The sequence below is a fragment of the Rhinoderma darwinii genome, chromosome 11 (genome assembly GCF_050947455.1).
Source record: "Rhinoderma darwinii isolate aRhiDar2 chromosome 11, aRhiDar2.hap1, whole genome shotgun sequence".
Classification (NCBI taxonomy): Eukaryota; Metazoa; Chordata; class Amphibia; order Anura; family Rhinodermatidae; genus Rhinoderma; species Rhinoderma darwinii.
Window position 1 is genome coordinate 4783842 of NC_134697.1, and position 25000 is coordinate 4808841.

General features: G+C 41.9%; 1 protein-coding gene across 4 annotated transcripts in view; it reads right to left on the minus strand.

Annotated features, from left to right (window-relative positions):
• The window catches only part of VTI1A (vesicle transport through interaction with t-SNAREs 1A), a 329342-nt gene that overhangs the window by 207669 nt on the left and 96673 nt on the right, over positions 1–25000 (minus strand). The gene's annotated exons all lie outside the window — the stretch shown is intronic.

The following is a 25000-nucleotide window of genomic DNA, read 5'->3' on the forward strand; positions in this document are numbered from 1 at the left end:
GGTATAAAGAAAATTATGGCACGAGCCGACCGAAATCCTCCCAAAAACAATAGATCATCGGAGATTTCTTCATGTCGACATACGACGCCCCAAAATAACAGAGGAACGCACCAACTCCGACGATTTTGCAAACGTTTAGCCAACAAGCATGAATTATGTTTCATGACTTCATTAAAATTCACACAAAAAAATAAAATGACATTCTATCCAATACATTTTTTTTTTTAAAGAATGAATTCTTTGGAACGGTTTCGATCGGATTGGTCAGGTTTGATATCATGATCACAAACAATCGTTAGGATTCCGGTCGCATTTGGTCGCCGCCACCTTGTGCCGTAATCGGCAGATAATTTTAGTACTATAGTCACATTCTGTAAACTCTTCAGTGCCAGAGCTGAAGAATCCAAAAATTCCTAAAATATATTCAAAAATTGTCAATATACCGATCACCTTACAGAGAAAAATACCCGTGATTTCCACCGCATTATATAACTGGGAAGATCTGCGGTCACGTCATCGCACGGGCTGTCGGGAGATCCCGGAAGATTTGGGAAAAAGAAAAAGTGACAAGATGAAAAATAAAATGTTCCTGCCAACGTTAGCGGATTGTAGAGGAAAAGCTTTAATAATCTGTGATCAGTCAGATAAAACAGCTACCCCCCCCCCCCCACTTCAACATAATAGCGTGTTCATGCACCGGTGTAATTGCGAGCGCGCGAGCGTCTGACGTCGGGAAACGCGGAGCTGGAGGAACATTGCTGGAGTCTCTGACACAGGCGGAGGGTTTGACAAGAGAACAGTGCCTAAGTTAATGCTGGATCACAGTGCGCCAGTTACAAGAGCACCGACGCGCCCATTGGCACAGCAAGACTCAAAGCTCCGGTTGGCTTCAAAGGACCCGTGTTTTATTTTTTATTTTTTTTCCCCCTTTCCAGAATTCTTTTGCTTTCTAGTAAATCTGTAACCAGAATGTTCTCGCTCTTAATACCACCATCAAAAATCAAAACACTTTAAAACAAATTGATGTCCTCTTTAATATAGTCATCACATCATCACAGGCCCGATGCGCCCTGCGTGGGGACGGCCGAGGGGATGCGACGCGCACGCCATTGTCTTTGTTGCCTTTATTCGATGCTGGAGAGAGGAAAAGGCTCACGATTGAGATATTGGCACCTCTGATTGACAGGACCTAATCAGCTTATCTCTCCACTAATAAAGTTGACAGCCTGTGGAGAGAGTGAATATCTTCGGCTGAGTGAACTTCCCCTCGCCGCAGCCTTGAGGGCTGGTATTGAGAATTTCTGTTTCTCTGGGGGAAAGAATATAAAAAAAAAAAAAAAAAAAAAGTTGAATGAAATCCCAAGTGGACGGTTTCAAAAATGTGTTTGGCCTATGAAGTCTGCAAACTAAAGCCAGGGCCCACTGACCCGTAAGGGGCTTGTCTGCCCAAAGAAACGGCATTTGTGTCTCTCAAACAAAGAGGGGCTAAAAACTAAGCTTAAAAAAACAATGAAAATATAAAAAAAACAAAATCAATAAAATCGGAAAAAAAAAATAAAAAAATTTAAAATCTGCATTTCTATTCGGTTCATCGGATGATTTGAGCCACAAAATCTTTTGAAGCAAATTCAAAAATACAATTACGCTGGAAAATGTTTTTGTAACGCAGCGTGCCCGGTCTGGGATGGTGTCTGCGCGCCATTCCGTGGAGCTGCTAGAGGGAAACATTCTCTTGTGCTTTATTCTTTGGTACGTTGGGCGACTCGGCGGTTACAACAGGAGCCAGGGATCAGGGCCCCCTCCGATTGGAACGGGCAAACTAAACTATAACGAGCAAAGAGCATTTGCAGCAATTCCCAAATATATACCGGCTATCTGACAATGGCGACAATAGCGCAGATCTCCTATGGGTTACCGGTCAGCCTGAAGGGCTGTTTTATGGCAGCCTGTGCCTCCTCAGATGGCTATAAACGCCACCTCACCTCCACTGATGTTTTTGCAGGGCCAAGACGACGTTCAGCGACTTACTGCTTTTATTTTTTTAATAGTTACTGACTTTTTAGTTAGAGGGAACCGGTCAGCAGTTTTGAAACCGCTGACCGTATGATAAAGGGGAGGGGGAAGGCATTTTAATACGTACCTTGGTCATGGTCATGCAAGTTGTATGGCCGAGAAACCGACGTTTGGTTCCCCCGGCACGATGGTCGCAAGTGCCACACTCTGCTCTGATTGACGGCTCTAGCGGCCAATCAGGAGACTGCTAGAGCCGTCACTAAGAGCAGAGGGGCAGGGCTGGCGGTGTGCAGAGCAGGAGCACTTGCACATTGAGTCCTGCCTGAGTGGCACTTGCGATCAGCGCGTCGGGGTCAGTTTAAAATGCCCTTCCCCCTCCTAGATCGCTAGGTTAGCATTTTTGAGACCTCAAAACTGCTGACCGGTTCCTTTAAAATGGATTTCTAGGTCTCTAACATTGATGGATTTCTTTAGATTAGGCCAGCACCATCTGATGGAGTGGGGTCCGACTCCTAGAACTAGTAACAGGCACAGCCACTACCAAATCTACGGAGCTGTGCGTGGGTAAACGATGAAGGGGGTGCAGTGCGGTTTATAAACAGCTGATCAGCGTGAGTTCCCGGAGACCTCCCCGATCACAAATTAACATCCTAACCTAAAAATAGGCCATCAATAATAAAGTCCCAGAAAACCCCTTTAATGATATCCACCATACACGTACGGCAGATGTGCGCGGTCACAATATAGCGCGGGAGCGGAGACCACATTAAACCCGACACTGCGGCAGGCGGTTTCATACAGCTGACAACCGGCTGCAACGGTCGGGATCCGAGATCAAAATGATCTCGGCAGTTTAACCCGATGGAGTGATCAATAGTGACCGCGGCACCCGAGCGTTTATAAAACGGTAGGGATATAAATCAGAGGCATTTTATGAGAGTCCTTTAGAGAGAAACAAGTATAAAATGTATATTATTTCTTATAAATAGGAGATAGATAGATAGATAGATAGATAGATAGATAGATAGATAGATAGATAGATAGATAGATAGATATGAGATAGATAGATATGAGATAGATAGATATGAGATAGATAGATATGAGATAGATATGAGATAGATAGATATGAGATAGATAGATATGAGATAGATAGATAGATAGATAGATGATAGATAGACAGACAGACAGACAGATAGATAGATAGATAGATAGATATGAGATAGATAGATAGATAGATAGATAGATAGATAGATAGATAGATAGATAGGAGATAGATAGATAGATAGATCGATATGGGATAGATAGATAGATAGATAGATAGATAGATAGATAGATAGATAGATATGAGATAGATAGATATGAGATAGATAGATAGATAGATAGATAGATAGATAGATATGAGATAGATAGATAGATCGATATGGGATAGATAGATAGATAGATAGATAGATAGGAGATAGATAGATAGATAGATAGATAGATAGATAGATAGATAGATAGATAGATAGATAGGGGATAGATAGATAGATAGATAGATAGATAGATGATAGATATGAGATAGATATGAGATAGATAGATAGATAGATAGATATGGGATAGATAGATAGATAGATAGATAGATAGATAGATAGATAGATAGATAGATAGATAGATATGAGATAGATAGATAGTCGGTCTGGATGCGCAGTGCACACAGTGCAGTAATTATGCTGTTGTAATCATTTCTTCACTCGGGTGAATTCGGGATTAGTTGACCCCTGAGATCTCGTATTGACCTCACCAGGTATTAACTCTTCAGATCGATACTTTCTGATATAGGATTGAAGAGAAGTCCAATCTTAATTGCTAATATGCAAATTGCTGCAGGATCACGGCGGGGACTGTAGGGACCATCCTCTGCTGGCGTTGTATGTGTAACGGGGCTGGAATACCCATCATAATCTAATACCCGCCCCACAATATATCCATAGAGCTCAGCACAGCCCCCCACTAATAAATGTACTACAGAGAGATTCCCTTCATCTGGAGGAGCGGAATATTAGATATTCAGGATCATCAAACGGTTATAGAAAAGTTTATGATACAAAGCCTTGCGAAAGTATTCACCCCCCCCCCCCAATGAGTCAATACTTGTGGAGCACCTCTCGCTGCAATTACAGATGTCAGTCTCTTGGGGTAGGTCTATTACAGAGGTCAGTCTCTTGGGGTATGTCTATTACAGAGGTCAGTCTCTTGGGGTAGGTCTCTATTACAGATGTCAGTATCTTGGGGTAGGTCTCTATTACAGAGGTCAGTATCTTGGGGTAGGTCTCTATTACAGAGGTCAGTCTCTTGGGGTATGTCTATTACAGAGGTCAGTCTCTTGGGGTAGGTCTATTACAGAGGTCAGTCTCTTGGGGTAGGTCTATTACAGAGGTCAGTCTCTTGGGGTAGGTCTATTACAGAGGTCAGTCTCTTGGGCTATGTCTCTATTACAGATGTCAGTCTCTTGGGGTAGGTCTATTACAGAGGTCAGTCTCTTGGGGTAGGTCTATTACAGAGGTCAGTCTCTTCGGGTATGTCTATTACAGATGTCAGTCTCTTGGGGTATGTCTATTACAGAGGTCAGTCTCTTGGGGTAGGTCTATTACAGAGGTCAGTCTCTTGGGGTAGGTCTATTACAGAGGTCAGTCTCTTGGGCTATGTCTCTATTACAGATGTCAGTCTCTTGGGGTAGGTCTATTACAGAGGTCAGTCTCTTGGGGTAGGTCTATTACAGAGGTCAGTCTCTTCGGGTATGTCTATTACAGAGGTCAGTCTCTTCGGGTATGTCTATTACAGAGGTCAGTCTCTTGGGGTAGGTCTATTACAGAGGTCAGTCTCTTGGGGTATGTCTATTACAGAGGTCAGTCTCTTGGGGTAGGTCTATTACAGAGGTCAGTCTCTTGAGGTAGGTCTATTACAGAGGTCAGTCTCTTGGGGTGGGTCTATTACAGAGGTCAGTCTCTTGGGGTAGGTCTATTACAGAGGTCAGTCTCTTGGGGTAGGTCTATTACAGAGGTCAGTCTCTTGGTTAGGTCTATTACAGAGGTCAGTCTCTTGGGCTATGTCTCTATTACAGAGGTCAGTCTCTTGGAGTCTGTCTCTATTACAGAGGTCAGTCTCTTGGGTATGTCTCTATTACAGAGGTCAGTCTCTTGGGGTAGGTCTATTACAGAGGTCAGTCTCTTGGGGTATGTCTATTACAAAGGTCAGTCTCTTGGGGTAGGTCTGTATTACAGATGTCAGTCTCTTGGGCTATGTCTCTATTACAGATGTCAGTCTCTTGGGCTATGTCTCTATTACAGATGTCAGTCTCTTGGGCTATGTCTCTATTACAGATGTCAGTCTCTTGGGCTATGTCTCTATTACAGATGTCAGTATCTTGGGGTAGGTCTCTATTACAGAGGTCAGTATCTTGGGGTAGGTCTCTATTACAGAGGTCAGTCTCTTGGGGTATGTCTATTACAGAGGTCAGTCTCTTGGGGTAGGTCTATTACAGATGTCAGTCTCTTGGGGTATGTCTCTATTACAGAGGTCAGTCTCTTGGGGTAGGTCTATTACAGACGTCAGTATCTTGGGGTAGGTCTATTACAGATGTCAGTCTCTTGGGGTAGGTCTATTACAGAGGTCAGTCTCTTGGGGTATGTCTCTATTACAGAGGTCAGTCTCTTGGGGTAGGTCTATTACAGAGGTCAGTCTCTTGGGGTAGGTCTATTACAGATGTCAGTCTCTTGAGGTAGGTCTATTACAGATGTCAGTCTCTTGGGGTAGGTCTATTACAGATGTCAGTCTCTTGGGGTATGTCTATTACAGATGTCAGTCTCTTGGTGTATGTCTCTATTACAGAGGTCAGTCTCTTGGGGTAGGTCTATTACAGAGGTCAGTCTCTTGGGGTAGGTCTATTACAGAGGTCAGTCTCTTGGGGTAGGTCTATTACAGAGGTCAGTCTCTTGGGGTAGGTCTATTACAGAGGTCAGTCTCTTGGGGTAGGTCTATTACAGATGTCAGTCTCTTGGGGTAGGACAATTTGGACTATTCTGACAGGTAAATTATGTAAAAATAAAACTTAAAATCCATTTTAATTCCAGGTTGTAATACAACAAAAACGGAAAAACAACGCTGTCGCGAGGCGCTGTATGTAATAGTCATCCAGAAAAAGAATAAGAAAGGAGTTCACGGTCATCGCTGCGGTCACCTTCTGCATCCTTGCGCTCAGTTTACGGCTACATGAGACTCCCCATATGCTGCCGCTCTATTTCATGGAGTGCCGGGGTAATAAATGGATATAATTATCATAAAATACACGTAGTGTAAATGTTAAAGTGGTTCTAGTGGTCTTTAAAGATAAACATCAAGCAGTGCAAGGAAATTTACCCCTCACCCAAAAACAGTGCAAGCCCGCACTACATGGCCATGTTGTATGCAGAAAGTGATACAACGGACGATACATGATTTATAAACGCCACATGTTTCAGCACTCAGCGGCTTGCTGTATGAGGTGGCATGGTCTGCGGCTTCATGGCTGATCTTACTCTTAGGCTGGATTCACACGAGCAAGTTACGTCCATAATGCACGGAACGTATTTCGGCCACAAGTCCCGGACCGAACACAGTGCAGGGAGCCGGACTCCTAGCATCATAGTTATGTACGATGCTAGGAGTCCCTGCCTCGCTGCAGGACAACTGTCCCGTGCTGAAAACATGATTACAGTACGGGACAGTAGTTCCACGGAGAGGCAGGGACTCCTGGCATTGTACATAACTATGATGCTAGGAGCCCGGCTGCAGTGTGTTCGGTCCGGGATTAGCGGCCGAAATACGTTCCGTCCTTTACGGACGCAATGTGCTCGTGTGAATCCAGCCTTAGATTCTTCCACTTCACAATAACAACACTTACAGGTGACCGGGGCAGATCTAGTAGATAATAACACATACAGGTGACCAAGCCAGATGTAGCAGATAATAATAGCACTTACAGGTGACCGGGGCAGATCTAGCAGATAATAACCCTTACAGGTGACTGGGACATATCTATCAGATATTAATAACACTTACAGGTGACCAAGGCAGATCTAGCACATAGTAATACCACTTACAGATAACCGGGGCAGTTCTAGCAGATAATAATAAGAACACTTACAGATGACCAGAGCAGATCTAGCAGATAACAAAACTTACAGGTAGGGCTGGGCGATTAATCAAATTAATTCACCCTCAAGGACTCAAATCGATTCTTTAGTGGCGCCTTCCTGCAGGAGGAAGCTCCGCCCTGCCGCCTAGTCACCCCCGTTCTGTCCTTGCTCCCCCACGGAACTGCTGTTCTGTACTGAACAAAGTGATACAGTACAGAACAGCAGTTCCGTGGGGTAGCAGTGACTCCTCGTATATAGCAATACCACCCCGCTGTAAAGAACACCTCTCTTGCAGATCGCACCACCACCACCCACTTGCCGATTGCGTCACACCCTCCCTTGTAGATCGCACCACCACCACCCCCTTGCAGATCGCATCACCACCTACCCTTGTAGATCGCACCACAGTAGCTCCCACTAGGATTCAGCTTCCATTGGCAACTACAGTTGAGATATCTACAAGGAAGAGAGGGGGGGGGGTGCGATCTACAAGGGGAGTGGGGCGGAGACCAACTTGTGAACTTGTGGGGACATTGCGGCATTAGCTACATGTGCACTCCTGTTTCCAGGGGATGAATACAAAAACCCTGACAAATGAAAACGGACAGACGGACTGGAAATGGATGAGAATTTGGAGACACTGACGTGAAATGGACACGAAAAGCTGACTATAATGTAATCTCACCCCAGAGTGCCCGCTAGGCACGATCTGCTGGGCCCTGCTGCAATTTACACTGTTCTCGTCTGCGATGTCGGAGACCGGCTGAGGTGGTGACGGGCAGAGAAGGATGTTAGTGCACGCAGCAAATCATTCATTATAGATTCTGTTAACCTGTTCCCTGCCAGGGAACACAGAAGTTATAATCAGTTAGGCATTTTTTCAATTGTATTTCGGATAAAAAAAAAAAATATTTGCAGAGGTTAAAAGTTGTGAAGTTACGTACAATAATGATAATAGTAATATATGTTAAGTTAATTATATAAAGAAAATAATTTATTAAATTATCTCTTGGTATTACTGTTAAATAAACTGAAAAAAAAATAAAAGAAAAAAGAAAGAAAATCAAGATTCAAAACGAAAATCGCCCCCAAAAAAATCTAGATCTAGCAGCTAAAAACACTTACAGGTTAACCGGGCAGATCTAGAAGCTAATAATAGCAGTTACAAGTTACCAGGGCAAATATAGCAGCATAAGTAATGTAAAGTATGTATACAGCGACTCCACCACCAAATAGTGAGTGCAGCTCTGGAGTATAATACAGGATGTAACTCAGGATCAGTACAGGATAAGTAATGTAATGTATGTAGACAGTGACTCCTCCAGCAGAATAGTGAGTGCAGCTCTGGAGTATAATACAGGATGTAACTCAGGATCAGTACAGGATAAGTAATGTAATGTATGTTCACAGTGACTCCACCAGCAGAATAGTGAGTGCAGCTCTGGAGTATAATACAGGATATAACTCAGGATCAGTACAGGATACATAATGTAATGTATGTACGCAGTGACTTCACCAGCAGAATAGTGAGTGCAGCTCTGGGGTATAATGCAGTATATAACTCAGGATCAGTACAGGATAAGTAATGTATGTACACAGTGACTCCACCAGCAGAATAGAGAGTGTAGCTCTGGAGTATAATACAGGATATAACTCAGGATCAGTACAGGATAAGTAATGTAATGTATGTACACAGTGACTCAACCAGCAGAATAGTGAGTGCAGCTCTGGAGTATAATACTGGATGTAACTCAGGATCAGTACAGGATAAGTAATGTCATGTATGTACACAGTGACTCCACCAGCAGAATAGTGAGTGCAGCTCTGGAGTATAATACAGGATGTAACTCAGGATCAGTACAGGATAAGTAATGTCATGTATGTACACAGTGACTCCACCAGCAGAATAGTGAGTGCAGCTCTGGAGTATAATACAGGATGTAACTCAGGATCAGTACAGGATAAGTAATGTATGTACACAGTGACTCCACCAGCAGAATAGTGAGTGCAGCTCTGGAGTATAATACAGGATGTAACTCAGGATCAGTACAGGATAAGTAATGTAATGTATCTACACAGTGACTCCACCAGCAGAATAGTGAGTGCAGCTCTGGAGTATAATACAGGATGTAACTCAGGATCAGTACAGGATAAGTAATGTAATGTATGTACACAGTGACTCCACCAGCAGATTAGTGAGTGCAGCTCTGGAGTATAATACAAGCTGTAACTCCGGATCAGTACAGGATAAGTAATGTATGTACACAGTGACTCCACCAGCAGAATAGTGAGTGCAGCTCTGGAGTATAATACAGGATGTAACTCGGGATCAGTACAGGATAAGTAATGTAATGTATGTACACAGTGACTCCACCAGCAGAATAGTGAATGCAGCTCTGGAGTGTAATACAGGATGTAACTCAGGATCAGTACAGGATAAGTAATGTAATGTATGTACACAGTGACTCCACCACCAAATAGTGAGTGCAGCTCTGGAGTATAATACTGGATGTAACTCAGGATCAGTACAGGATAAGTAATGTAATATATGTACACAGTGACTCCACCAGCAGAATAGTGAGTGCAGCTCTGGAGTATAATACACACACTACCGTTCAAAAGTTTGGGGTCACCCAGACAATTTTGTGTTTTCCATGAAAACTCACTTATATTTATCAAATGAGTTGCAAAATGACTAGAAAATATAGTCAAGACATTGACAAGGTTAGAAATAATAATTTTCTCCTTCAGACTTTGCTTTGGTCTTGGAATGCTCCATTTGCAGCAATTCCAGCATTGCAGACCTTTGGCATTCTAGCTGTTAATTTGCTGAGGTAATCGGGAGAAATTTCCCCCCATGCTTCCAGAAGCCCCTCCCACAAGCTGGATTGGCTTGATGGGCACTTCTTGCGTACCATACGGTCAAGCTGCTCCCACAACAGCTCTATGGGGTGAGATCTGGTGACTGCGCTGGCCACTCCATTACAGATAGAATACCAGCTGCCGGCTTCTTCCCTAAATAGTTCTTGCATCATTTGGAGGTGCTTTGGGTCATTGTCCTGTTGTAGGATGAAATTGGCTCCAATCAAGCGCTGTCCACAGGGTATGGCATGGCGTTGCAAAATGGAGTGATAGCCTTCCTTATTCAAAATCCCTTTTACCTTGTACAAATCTCCCACTTTACCAGCACCAAAGCAACCCCAGACCATCACATGACCTCCACCATGCTTGACAGATGGCGTCAGGCACTCTTGCAGCATCTTTTCAGTTGTTCTGCGTCTCACAAATGTTCTTCTGTGTGATCCAAACACCTCAAACTTCCATTCGTCTGTCCATAACACTTTTTTCCAATCTTCCTCTGCCCAATGTCTGAGCTTTTGCCCATATTAATCTTTTCCTTTTATTAGCCAGTCTCAGATATGGCTTTTTCTTTGCCACTCTGCCCTGAAGGCCAGAATCCCGGAGTCGCCTCTACACTGTAGACGTTGACACTGGCGTTTTGCGGGTACTATTTAATGAAGCTGCCAGTTGAGGACCTGTGAGGCGTCTATTTCTCAAACTAGAGACTCTAATGTACTTGTCTTGTTGCTCAGTTGTGCAGCGGGGCCTCCCACTTCTCTTTTTTTACTCTGGTTAGAGCCTGTGTGTGCTGTCCTCTGAAGGGAGTAGTACACACCGTTGTAGGAAATCTTTAGTTTCTTGGCAATTTCTCGCATGGAATAGCCTTCATTTCTAAGAACAAGAATAGACTGTCGAGTTTCACATGAAAGCTCTCTTTTTCTAGCCATTTTGAGAGTTTAATCGAACCCACAACTGTAATGCTCCAGATTCTGAACTAGCTCAAAGGAAGGTCAGTTTTATAGCTCCTCTAAACAGCAAAACTGTTTACAGCGGTGCTAACATAATTGCACAAGGGTTTTCAAGTGTTTTCTAATCATCCATTAGCCTTCTAACACAGTTAGCAAACACAATGTACCATTAGAACACTGGAGTGATGGTTGCTGGAAATGGGCCTCTATACACCTATGTAGATATTTCATTAAAAATCAGACGTTTGCAGCTAGAATAGTCATTTAGCACATTAACAATGTATAGAGTGTATTTCTGAGTAATTTCAGGTTATCTTCATTGAAAAAAACTGTGCTTTTCTTGCAAAAATAAGGAAATTTCTAAGTGACCCTAAACTTTTGAACGGTAGAGTACATACACAGTGACTCCACCAGCAGAATAGTGAGTGCAGCTCTGGGGTATAATATAGGATATAACTCAGGATCAGTACAGGATAAGTAATGTAATGTATATACACAGTGACTCCACCAGCAGAATACAAAATCAGTGCAGCTTTGGAGTATAATACAGGAAGTAACTCAGGATCAGTGTAGGATAAGTAATGTAATGTATGTACACAGTGACTCCACCAGCAGAATAGTGAGTGCAGCTCTGGAGTATAATACAGGATGTAACTCAGGATCAGTACAGGATAAGTAATGTATGTACACAGTGACTCCACCAGCAGAATAGTGAGTGCAGCTCTGGAGTATAATACAGGATGTAACTCAGGATCAGTGCAGGATAAGTAATGTAATGTATGTACACAGTGACTCCACCAGCAGAATACAGAATGAGTGCAGCTCTGGAGTATAATACAGGAAGTAACTCAGGATCAGTACAGGATAAGTAATGTAATGTATGTGCACAGTGACTCCACCAGCAGAATAGTGAGTGCAGCTCTGGAGTATAATACAGGATATAACTCAGGATCAGTACAGGATAAGTAATGTAATGTATGTACACAGCGACTCCACCAGCAGAATAGTGAGTGCAGCTCTGGAGTATAATACAGGATGTAACTCAGGATCAGTACAGGATAAGTAATGTAATGTATGTACACAGTGACTGCACCAGCAGAATAGTGAGTGCAGCTCTTGAGTATAATACAGGATGTAACTCAGGATCAGTACAGGATAAGTAATGTAATGTATGTGCACAGTGACTCCACCAGCAGAATAGTGAGTGCAGCTCTGGAGTATAATACAGGATGTAACTCAGGATCAGTACAGTGACACCGCTGTTTATGGAGATTAAATAAATATAAACTGGAAAATTCTGATCAGAGGTGAACATTGCTTTAATTTGGCTTATTATAAAATTATTAAGAAAGGTCTTCAAATATCATAGATTCTGTGAGAAAAAAAAAAGTCTTATTTATTTCAGCGCCACTTTTGTGTATGGGTGGTGTATGATATACAATTGAAAGGAATAAGAGTGGCTCTAGATCCACGTGTAGGTGGCTATCCAGTCTTTGCATTAGTAGTCCACCATCATTTTTTTTTATATATTACGGATTCACAATAAAGCTTTGTAAAATGTTATACAATTCTTGTAATCTCTTCTTTCGCATGCTAACCATCCCTTGACATAAATATGTAAACGATACAGAGTTAAAATAAGTTACTATCCTTGTTCGGAGTCCCAGACTGACGCCAGTCAAGATCTCCTTTTTTTTCTTAATACAAATTGTAAGGTTGTTGCAATCTGGATTGCGCTCCTTTAGGTGCTATGGGGTCTCCCGATATGTTAGTTGAGTGATGTTCGGCCTCTTGCTCGTCCTTTTGATATTGTCTTAACTTGGAGCGTGTGGTTCTTCAATCAAAATGATTTTTTAATGCGTCTTTTGTTCTTTAGTGCAAATGGGAGACAACATTGTTTCCTAACAGGGAGTGCAGACTCACGCTTCAAAAGATACAAGTACAAAAAAATAAAAAACACTGCGTTTGTGAAAGCCCAGGCGTAATGTACGAAGTTCTACCATAGATGCAACTTGTACAGACAGTCCTGACCTGCTGTGAAATCAAGCTGGGGCGAAGCTGTGGCCCCCGACTAAGACGAGTCTGTCAATATTATGAACATCAGGCCAACTCAGAAACACTCCGTCTGTACAAGAATCAAAGTCTGTAAACACACAATCTGTATGAAGACCAAACTAAAAGCAAGAGAATGGAATCAAGGGCATTACATTGGCACAAAGGTAGACAGACGGTCTCACAAATCAGAAACAGTACTAATTTAAAGTCACAAATCACTATTGCAGTCCTTAGAGGGTCTCACTAATCACAAATAGTCCATAGAGGGTACCACTAATGCCAAATATTGTCCGTAGAGGATCCACTAATTACTTATGGTCCTTAGAAGGTCTCAATCACATATACGGTCTTTAGAGGATTTTAGTAATTACTAATAGTTGTTAGAAGGTGTCACTAACCACTAGTTGTCCTTAGTCGGTCTGACTAACCACTAAAAGTCCATAGGAGGTCTCACTATGAATAGTCTTTAGAAGGTCTCAGTAACGAGTAATAGTCTTTAGAAGGTCTGACTTACCACTAATAGTCCTTAGAAGGTGTCACTTACCACTAATATTCCATAGAAGGTCTCACTATGAATAGTCTTCAGGTCTCACTAACGAGTAATAATCTTTAGAAGGTCTCACTTACCACTAATAGTCCATAGGAGGTCTCACTATGAATAGCCTTTAGAAGGTCTCACTAATGAGTAATAGTCTTTAGAAGGTCTCACTAACCACTAATAGTCCATAGAAGGTCTCACTAATGAGTAATAGTCTTTAGAAGGTCTCACTTACCACTAATAGTCCATAGAAGGTCTCACTTACCACTAATAGTCCATAGAAGGTCTCACTATGAATAGTCTTTAGAAGGTCTCAATAACCAGTAATAGTCTTTAGAAGGTCTCACTTACCACTAATAGTCCATAGAAGGTGTCACTTACCACTAATAGTCCATAGAAGGTCTCACTAACCACTAATAGTCCATAGAAGGTCTCACTTACCACTAATAGTCCATAGAAGGTGTCACTTACCACTAATAGTCCATAGAAGGTCTCACTTACCACTAATAGTCCATAGAAGGTCTCACTATGAATAGTCTTTAGAAGGTCTCAATAACGAGTAATAGTCTATGGAAGGTCTCACTAACCCCTAATAGTCTTTGGAAGGTCTCACTAATCACTAAAACAGGCTAGTCCATAGGGGAACATAGAAAACAACAATACAAACCTAGAGAGATTAACCAACCAGTGATACAATTATTAGAGGGTCTCAGAGTTTTTAGCAGTTTACCCTAACCACAAATACAGTCTTTAAAGAAATATGCTAATAACTGAGAAGGACTGCCCCAGTCCCAAAGTTAGCAACATATGCAATAAGTGGTTAATAGCTGCGGGTCCCACTTCTGGTACCGGGACCTATCTGGAGAACAGCCGCTGCATTCAGGCGGAGAATAAATGTAAAATGTAGAAGTAGGTAATATGTGGCACGCTTGCTCACATGTTTCTGTAACTCCCATGGAAGGGAATGGAGAGAGCGGAGCACATTCACGGCCACCTCTCCATTCAATCTCCACCTGGAATCGGGAGCCGGGTGTGTTGTACGTTCGTTCTCCATATAGATGCGGGTTCCAGAGCTCGGAGCTTTAGGTAATATCTGGTTGCTAGGACATAAATGTCTTAGATGGGATTAATCCTTTAAAAGGTGAGAATCTGCATAACCCCTAAACAAAAACCCTACCATGGGATGAAAAAAGCAAATAAGGATTTGTTCACACTAGTGTTAAAATATACTGCAGACATGAACCTAGTTGTTACCATAAGTTGTTCTGAGCAACGTGTTAAGAAGAACGTAGTTAACCAATCAGTTTCAAGCCACAGTGGCAGCCATTTTTTTGGAGTTTACACGCAGTCAATTGATTGGTGACATCACAAGGACATAAACTTGTTAACCAACGTAACAGAATCCAATGTTTGTAGGAAAAACAAAGTATACACAACATAGTAACATAAAGACGACAATACAATCAAAAGACCAAAAAGTTATAAAAATTTACCAAACCCCAACGTGCAAAGACCCCAAGAGAGTAAATGACAGCCGTCCGAGGGACAAATGGATACAATGTAACAAGTGGAATAACGGGCGCAGTGATTAGTAAAAATGTATCATTGCCGGGCGTCTCTTCCTCCATCTGTAACCATGTAACATTTCCTTTGGTTAAGGGAAAAGAAGATCGGAATCACCTCGGCCACCTATTACACCCATGCCTCTTGACATGCAACAGTTTAAAAGGGAAATCTCATGCATTTCGACATCTTGATAAAGCCGACACGTCTGCGGAGAACAGAGATTTGTCTCTTACTCGACCACATCAAGAAACTCAATTCTTCACACGGAAACATTTGAAACGCGCGTTTTCAAACAATGATGCTAAAAGCCAGAGGTATTAATCCTTGATGTTGTCCCGAAATCTACCAAACTACATTGTAAAGGCCTGTGACTACAATATTTACAATGACATGAAGAGGGAAGAGAGGTGCTCGGTATCACAGGAGCGACGAGCGCGCCCGGCGCATATATCAGAATACGAGGGGTTGTTGTGTAGTGATCGGAAACGGCATTAAAAGGAAAATCATCTCAGCACAGAAAGTAGAAAGATTCCCTCATGGAAGATGTCAGAGATGAAACAAGAAGCAGGTATTATGTACGGGGGAGAACATTGCTGATGTTTCATTGATATGAGAAAAGCTTAAATACTTTACATTGTTCTGTACAGAAAGCAAAATCATAAAAATAGCTAAACTTGTACTGCCGGGAGGATGAGACTCCTAATAATGTCACCACGTGAGCGCGGGCAACCAGGGAAGGGACAGAATCTCACCGTCCAGATAAAGAAGAGGAGGAGGAGGAGGAGGAAGAGGAGAAGAGCTTCACACAGCACCTTGTACAAAACAGTCTGAGGACATAAATGGGAACATCAATATAGAAAGTCAGAGGAGAGCGGCTCCAAAGAAAAACCATTGCTATAGAGGGCCCGGGGCATCCATGAAAATCAATGATCAGACGGTGATATCAATACTACTCAAAATAATCCACCTAACCACAACAATACAACATCCAGTGCCGGGATCACCCGACTATATCACAGGACTACATATTTTTTGAGGGAACCTATTAAAAGAAAAGGGTTGGTAAAAACAGAAGAAAAACCTTTAGGCCTCATGCACACGACCGTAGCCGTATGCACGGCCGTGATTTTCGGGTCGGCCGGCTGTGGACTGTCAGCCGCAGGCCGCCCGCAAATCGCGGGACATGCACATGGCCGCCGCCATTGTTTTCAATGAGCCCGGACCGCAGAACAGGGCCGTAATAAGACATGCCCGTTCTTTCTGCGGTCCGGGCTCCGGGGCCGTGCAAGGACTGCAAAAACTACTGTCGTGTGCATGGCCCCATAGAAAAGAATGGGGCCGCAATTCTCCCGTGGATTTTCGGGGGAATTGCGGCCGCAAAAACACGTTCGTGTGCATGGGGCCTTAATATTACATAATTCATTTCCATACTTGTATATAGGTTATATTCTTGTATATAGGGGGCAGCATTATAGTAGTTATATTCTTGTATATATGAGCAGTATTATAGTAGTTATATTCTTGTATATAGGGGCAGTATTATAGTAGTTATATTCTTGTATATATGAGCAGTATTATAGTAGTTATATTCTTGTATATAGGGAGCAGTATTATAGTAGTTATATTCTTGTATATAGGGGCAGTATTATAGTAGTTATATTCTTGTATATAGGAGCAGTTTTATAGTAGTTATATTCTTGTATATAGGGGGCAGTATTATAGTAGTTATATTCTTGTATACAGGAGCAGTATTATAGTAGTTATATTCTTGTATATAGGAGCAGTATTATAGTAGTTATATTCTTGTATATAGGGGGCAGTATTATAGTAGTTATATTCTTGTATATAGGGGGCAGTATTATAGTAGTTATATTCTTGTATATAGGGGGAAGTATTCTAGTAGTTATATTCTTGTATATAGAGCAGTATTATAGTAGTTATATTCTTGTATATAGGAGCAGTATTATAGTAGTTATATTCTTGTATATAGGAGGCAGTATTATAGTAGTTATATTCTTGTATATAGGGGACAGTATTATAGTAGTTATATTCTTGTATATAGGAGGCAGTATTATAGTACTTATATTCTTGTATATAGGGGGTAGTATTATAGTAGTTATATTCTTGTATATAGGGGCAGTATTATAGTACTTATATTCTTGTATATAGGGGGTAGTATTATAGTAGTTATATTCTTGTATATAGGGAGCAGTATTATAGTAGTTATATTCTTGTATATAGAGGGCAGTATTATAGTAGTTATATTCTTGTATATAGGGGCAGTATTATAGCAGTTATATTGTATATAGGGAGCAGTATTATAGTAGTTATATTCTTGTATATAGGGAGCAGTATTATAGTAGTTATATTCTTGTATATAGGGGCTCTATTATAGTAGTTATATTCTTGTATATAGGGGCAGTATTATAGTAGGTATATTCTTGTATATAGGGGCAGATTCTTGTATATAGGGGGCAGTATTATAGTAGTTATATTCTTGTATATAGGGGCTGTATTATAGTAGTTATATTTTTGTATATAGGAGCAGTATTATAGTAGGTATATTCTTGTATATAGGGGCTCTATTATAGTAGTTATATTCTTGTATATAGGGGCAGTATTATAGTAGGTATATTCTTGTATATAGGGGCAGATTCTTGTATATAGGGGGCAGTATTATAGTAGTTATATTCTTGTATATAGGGGCAGTATTATAGTAGTTATATTCTTGTATATAGGAGCAGTATTATAGTAGTTATATTCTTGTATATAGGGGCGGTATTATAGTAGTTATATTCTTGTATATAGGGGCAGTATTATAGTAGTTATATTCTTGTATATAGGGGGCAGTATTATAGTAGTTATATTCTTGTATATAGGGGCAGTATTATAGTAGTTATATTCTTGTATATAGGGGGCAGTATTATAGTAGTTATATTCTTGTATATAGGGAGCAGTATTATAGTAGTTATATTCTTGTATATAGGGGCTCTATTATAGTAGTTATATTCTTGTATATAGGGGCAGATTCTTGTATATAGGGGGCAGTATTATAGTAGTTATATTCTTGTATATAGGGGCTGTATTATAGTAGTTATATTCTTGTATATAGGAGCAGTATTATAGTAGGTATATTCTTGTATATAGGGGCTCTATTATAGTAGTTATATTCTTGTATATAGGGGCAGTATTATAGTAGGTATATTCTTGTATATAGGGGCAGATTCTTGTATATAGGGGGCAGTATTATAGTAGTTATATTCTTGTATATAGGGGCAGTATTATAGTAGTTATATTCTTGTATATAGGGGCAGTATTATAGTAGTTATATTCTTGTATATAGGGGGCAGTATTATAGTAGTTATATTGTTGTATATAGGAGCAGTATTATAGTAGTTATATTCCTGTATATAGAGGCAGTATTATAGTAGTTATATTCTTGTATATAGGAGCAGTATTATAGTAGTTATATTCCTGTATATAGGGGCAGTATTATAGTAGTTATATTCTTGTATATAGGGGCAGTATTATAGTAGTTATATTCTTGTATATAGGGGCAGTATTATAGAAGTTATTTTCTTGTTCACAGGGGGCAGTATTATAGTAGTTAGATCCTCATAGGGTAAAGAGAACATGGCATTTGTGCTCCCTCCTGATGCATGATGGGTGGCATAACCATTATAAATAAAATTAAGGGATTTAAAATATATTTAATGCCTTGTTTTTATCATATAATGCAGGAAGATTTACTTCCCCATTCAGGTTTATATTTTCTGTGACTGAAACTTCCCTGAAATTATACCATCACTTATTTCCCGTTGCTTATACAACACCAGCATATTCTGCAGCACAGGACAGAGATTATCATCCTATCAATTGATGTGACCAGTTCCAAATCTCAGAAATAAAATCGACACAATTTCCTAGGCATCCAATTAACCTACGAGTATCTTTTCATCATAATTACTATTAACGGGTAACACTAGGAGGAGAATGAATAGAATTTCTGCTGCGGTTATGGTTATCATTATCCCTGCCCCTGTTCCACTTATTCTGAATACCTCCATACTGGTTCTTACTTGGCTACTGCAGGTAACTCATTAAGTCTATTGAAATCCTCACCTGAATGTGTCTGATGTGCCCCCGGGGGTAGATGTAGCGCAGGTGGAGAATCTAGGTTGCCGACAAATGGCAAGTGTCTAAATATAACAATTCTGTACAAGACGGGTGGGTAATGTGCGGAATGAAAGGGAATGTGTTAAGATGACACATGTAGGTAACAGAACTGTGGTCTCCGAGCGCCAGGGAGTCATAAAACGATTAAACAGCAGTTTACACAAAGTGAGCGCTCAGCGCCACGGGCGCACTCCAAACTTCTGCGCATTCACGGACATCTCTCTCTGTAAGTGATGCCCCGACAGCTGCACATGTCACTCAATGGATACAGAAGACAAAGTATCAGTGAGGAGTTATTAGGAAAATAGGTCATATTAACATAAAGCCTCAGTTCACGCCGGTGATTCACTCTGGTTATACAGCCGCAGACTTCACTAAAGTGATCGTGCTCGGGGGCCCCGGATAGTTCACGCTTTGGAGAATTCCTCCCGCATTTAGCACTAAATTTTTTTTTTTATAAAACTCCTAACAAGATGATTTGTTTGATCTGATTAACTGTATCCTAGGTTCTCCCGATATAGTCAGGGGGTGCAAAGTAAAGAGGGGGGGTCACATAGTAAAAATATTAATTGCTCCCCACCCCCTCTAAATGTTGGTTCAGTCCACCTCGACATCCCATTCTAGGACAGTAAGGACTGACCACTCCAAGGACAGAGGGGTGGAGTGCCCCTTGGATCCGCTCTCTACCGGTCTTTCTTGTCTTGTGGGTAGCAATAAATGGCCATAAGTAACGGGATGGGGGTCACATGAGCTGGACTGGCGATCTCTCTCACACAGCAGCTGTAAGATCTACCTCTATGAGAAGTACATCCCCTTCAGAACACAATATGTAATAATGCCGACCTAAAAGATTCACTCATCACGAAGCGACTGTTCGCCTTTATTTTTATTGTAGGGGGCAGTATAAAGCCATCATGTTTTTCCTGTAGGGGGGAACCATCACACCACTTCTCTTCTCCCCCTACTCCCAAAGAGGTAAACAGAACTGGTTCACTTGAATGTAATAATCATCTCCAGGCCACAGGCGACGGTATGACAATAGCCGGACGTTATCTTCAGGGGACAGAAAGACTGCGACCGGTCACCCAACGCATGCATGGACCTTCTATGCAACTTTTTAGGCAAATTCATGATGCCAGGAGGAAATGGGAAAACCGGATTTTCTTTTTTTTTGTCAAGTTTTTATTTAAGATTTAAAATGCAGATTATTAAGGGGATAAAGGTTGGACTGTAATATAGGGCAGAGGTGCGCACGTGTGTGTGAGGGGTCATAGGAATAAGGAGAGGGGACGGGGAGAGGCTACAGTTTCAACAACTTTATTTACTATTGACAGGGCAACGTATATACAAAAAATAATCAAAAAATAAATAAAAATGTAATAAAATTGTATCCGGATACATTATTTCCACTATGGCCTCTGTTCCTTCAATGGAAGACCCTTTCTGTTCAAGTCGTGTAAACATGTATGGATCGGAGTGTGTATATGTATGGCTATGAGTGAGTATATAGGTATATATAGGTATGTGTTTCCATGTTCCAATATCTGGATAGGTGTGAAATAATTGTAGGAAAACTCGAGAGGCTTCGTGGTCTCTGAATATAACAGGACTGTCCATAACTCAATGCAAAAAATAAAGAAGAAATAAGCGGCGCCGCCGATGCCCGTGTCTGGGTGTTGGCACGTAGTCTGGTATATTTGGTATGTGCCAGGTTATTGACACCCATCAGTCGGGATGTAGCGCTTCCCAGCCGGCCTCCCCTCGGAAAGGCTGTAGAGTTCCGGCTCAGCGGGGATATAAATATTGTTCTCGTCCTTCTCACTTACAATTTCCAGGCAGACATTCTTTTCCCTCCCATCACACCGACCTTTGAAATGAGAAGCCTACCATGCTGTTACCTGTCAGATGTCGTTTTTCTATCAAAATCCGGGAAGAATTTTTTTTGTCTGTTACTTCAGACATTGGGGCGATGAGAGGGTAGCTCCAAGACCATCTTTGAAAACTGGTTTCAAAGTTAGAGGAGGCATAAAAGGAAGGGAAGGAGGCTCTTTTAGGAAGGAGAGATGCCCGCGCTTTACAGCAAAGCCTCCGCCATGTACTAAAGCAAAGACTGAAGTTATACATAGGAACACAGTCCAGTAGGATTTCACACAACTAGGAAGCAAGTGGAGGAAGTTACAAGCCGATACGTAGGCTGGCGGCGGCCAATGCGTGCCAGGAGGACTCCGGGAACTGCAAATACCCCCATCACTAAGCACCAGTGACTGTCCCGAGAACATGGGACCGTTATATACATGGAAATACACGACAGTCACCATGGAAGTATACGAGATAAACACCGGCCTCAATGTGGGAGAACTGGAGATTATACGTCATCGACCTTCAAATGTCTGCACCTTAATAATGGAGGTCTCCAAGGAGATAACATTGTACTGGTCACTGCTGCATTGCTCCAATTGTTTACACTGCTGAGCAGCTCAGTGTGGGCGGGGCTGAAGTGTGATTGACAGTTCTTCTCAGTCATGCCACAGTCCTGTAATGGGAGATTATTGCAAACAGCCACCAGCACCGTAAAACGGAATTTCTAGGGACCGGCTAGAGAGGAGTTGAGCGTGCCTGTAGAAATGATGTTTTGTGGTGCTGCTGGCTGTGTTCAGGCATCTACCAGCACAGCAGCAAAATACGCGCGCGCGCGCGCACACACACACACACACACACACACACACACTATACATATACACAATGTACATACACACACAAAATATACATATACACAATGTACATATACACACACACACACACAAAGTACATACGCACACACAATATCATACACACAATGTACATATACACACAAAATATCATATACACACACTATCATATACACACACACACACACAATCATATACACACACACACACACACACAATATCATACACACAATATCAATATATCACCAGCAGTCAAGTCTTGGACGTCTTCTTTGGATACTGATGACACGGCTTAGTTAAATGTCCCTAGAAATGCTTCAGATCCGGAGCACGAGGCGCATCTGGAAGTTTTTATATCTCAGCATTTGGTCTCTATTAGACTTTATTTACTAGTTCAAGTAAAAAATGTAGACCATGCGGTATGTGATTTTTCTATTGTTTTTTTACAATGCGACCCTATGGGCGTTGTACGCCTACACAGCGGCATACTTTAGAGCCTTCCGTCAGGCGTATGCAATGGGAAATACTATGGACCTATACCTCAGAAGGGAGACAAACAGTGTGAACAGAGCGTAACTGTAACAATGACAAGGTGCGCACAAGTCACTTGTATTATGATGCCGTGCAGTACCTCGTTCAGCCTGCAGGAGTCACTTATCCTAATACAGTTTATTGAATTATTTTTTTCATTATAAGTTTCATCAATCGGGAGATCAGTTAGTAAATAGCCGGCCGTTAAGACGCATTAAGCTCATTTTTCAGGCCTGGGATTTCCTTTTGCTGAATTTAAGAGAATTTTAGCCAAGAAGCAAATGCAAAAACGGCTTAAAAGGCTCCAATGAGATGATCTGGAAAGGTTTCGCGAGTTTTAAAAATAAGAATTGTTGTCAGGCTTTACAGCGGAGTGGTACACGCGTCACGTCAAGCAGGGCCGTCTGGTAACCGCGCTATTTCTGCACACATCAGTGAGCGCATTAGATGCCGAGAACGAAAACCGAGTGTCAAACCCCAAGCACTGACAATTCACTAATTTCCACATTATGGAACAAAACTGCTCAGCCCCTCATCCAGGAGGAGGAATCCGTGACAGCTGATTAGTGGGACAGCTGGGAGAGTTATGGAAGCGTGCCCAGTGACGTGCGCGCCAGCAACATTTGGTCAATTAATTTATTATTAGTTCTAATTTGGATTCTCCGGAGGAAGACGAGCAACCTCCGATTACAACGCATGCTGCAAGAAGCCTCATTATACAGTTTACATCTGGAAAGAATCTATATATAGTGAGGAGTCATCTAACTTCACTGATCTGCCACTGATCTCCAGTTACATCAGGTCCTATACTCGCATCCAGAGCTGCATTTAAAATTCTGCTAGTCTTCCACATATCTCCCACAATGCACCTTTCCAGAGTGAAGCCGATCACAGGTGCTCAGCCAAGATGTTAGAGGTGAGATGATGGGTTCAAAGGGACGACCATCAAAATTATAACTGCAGCTCTGAATGTGACTGGAGTATTAAATATAATGTTACAAGTAAGAATGAATTTTGAAGCTCATTTTAGAGTCTAAATAATTCATTTATAATGATTAGCAACTTTATCTACCATGTGCAGATCTTGAATGACATGTCCTATACTCCAGTCACAGCCAAAGCTGCATTCAAGTTCAGGTGGTTTCCAGTTATCATGGCATTTTCCTGCTGGTTCAGTGTCTGTAAAGAGCGTGCTGTGCCGTGGTGCAATGTGGGAGAGACATACAGCCGTCAGATGTAAAAAAACAAAACTGCGCCTCTACAATGCCCGTGTACCGGAGTTGAGTACTGCAGCTGTAAGAACGGTGTGTGTCAGGACACGACTGATAGATTCCAAGGGGCAGCCACGGGATTATAACTGCAGCTTTGGTTGTGACTGGAGTAAAGATAGGCTGAAACTCAAAGTCACTCAATATTCAATGTAGATTATAACGGCACCTAATCCAGTATAATCTGATTATGTCCGTGCACACCCGGAGGCATGTAATATTTGTTAAATCAAGCGGGGTCTCAGTGAACACAGATTCTGGGAGCAGTAACAAGCGGGTCCTGTGCTACCTCATGGTGTAAACACGGCCAAGATCACATATTGAAGTAGTTATAGAGGCTCTGACTCGTGGAACCCGTCAGCATGCTGGTCCTGGAGAACACACACAGACGCCTCCGGATCCCGTATAAATATACACAGACAAGCAGCTTGCGGCATTAATCTCACACAGAACAAATTGTTCACTCTCCGAACGGCCAGGAGACATAATCGCACCGACCCCCCCGCACGAGCGGCACACGCGCCATTATTAGCATTGCAGACGGAGGGATCGGTGATTATTGCTGCAGCTGCCCTTGAAGGGTGTGAGCACTGGTTGCCTAGTGACCAACTTCTGCCTGTTTACGTGACCACCATTGCGATACAAGTAGTTACATATACAAAGAGCTTGACCTGCTGCACAGTAGACTGCCTCTCCATGCAGCACAGACTTGTTTCAGATCAGCGACACTCAGGGAACAGAAAGAAAGAGAAGATTGTACAAAAAAAAAAACCATAGAGATTCAGGATAGAAAAATAATAACAAGAGGCAAAATGCTGCAGGAACAAGAAACATCAGAAGGTGTGCGCTGCCCGTGTACGGAGAGGAGGGTCGGAGGAGACCGAAGCAAAGGAACACCGCATTTAAGGCGCCTCCGTTCACATAGCGTTCGTGCCTCGCGTCGGAGGATTTCCGGACATATACTTGGAAGGCTGTAGACGCACACAATGTGTGATGTCATAGAAATGCCAATGTGGGATGTCATAGAAATGCCAATGTGGGATGTCATAGAAATGCCAATGTGGGATGTCATAGAAATGACAATGTGGGATGTCATAGAAATGACAATGTGGGATGTCATAGAAATGACAATGTGGGATGTCATAGAAATGACAATGTGTGATGTCATAGAAATGACAATGTG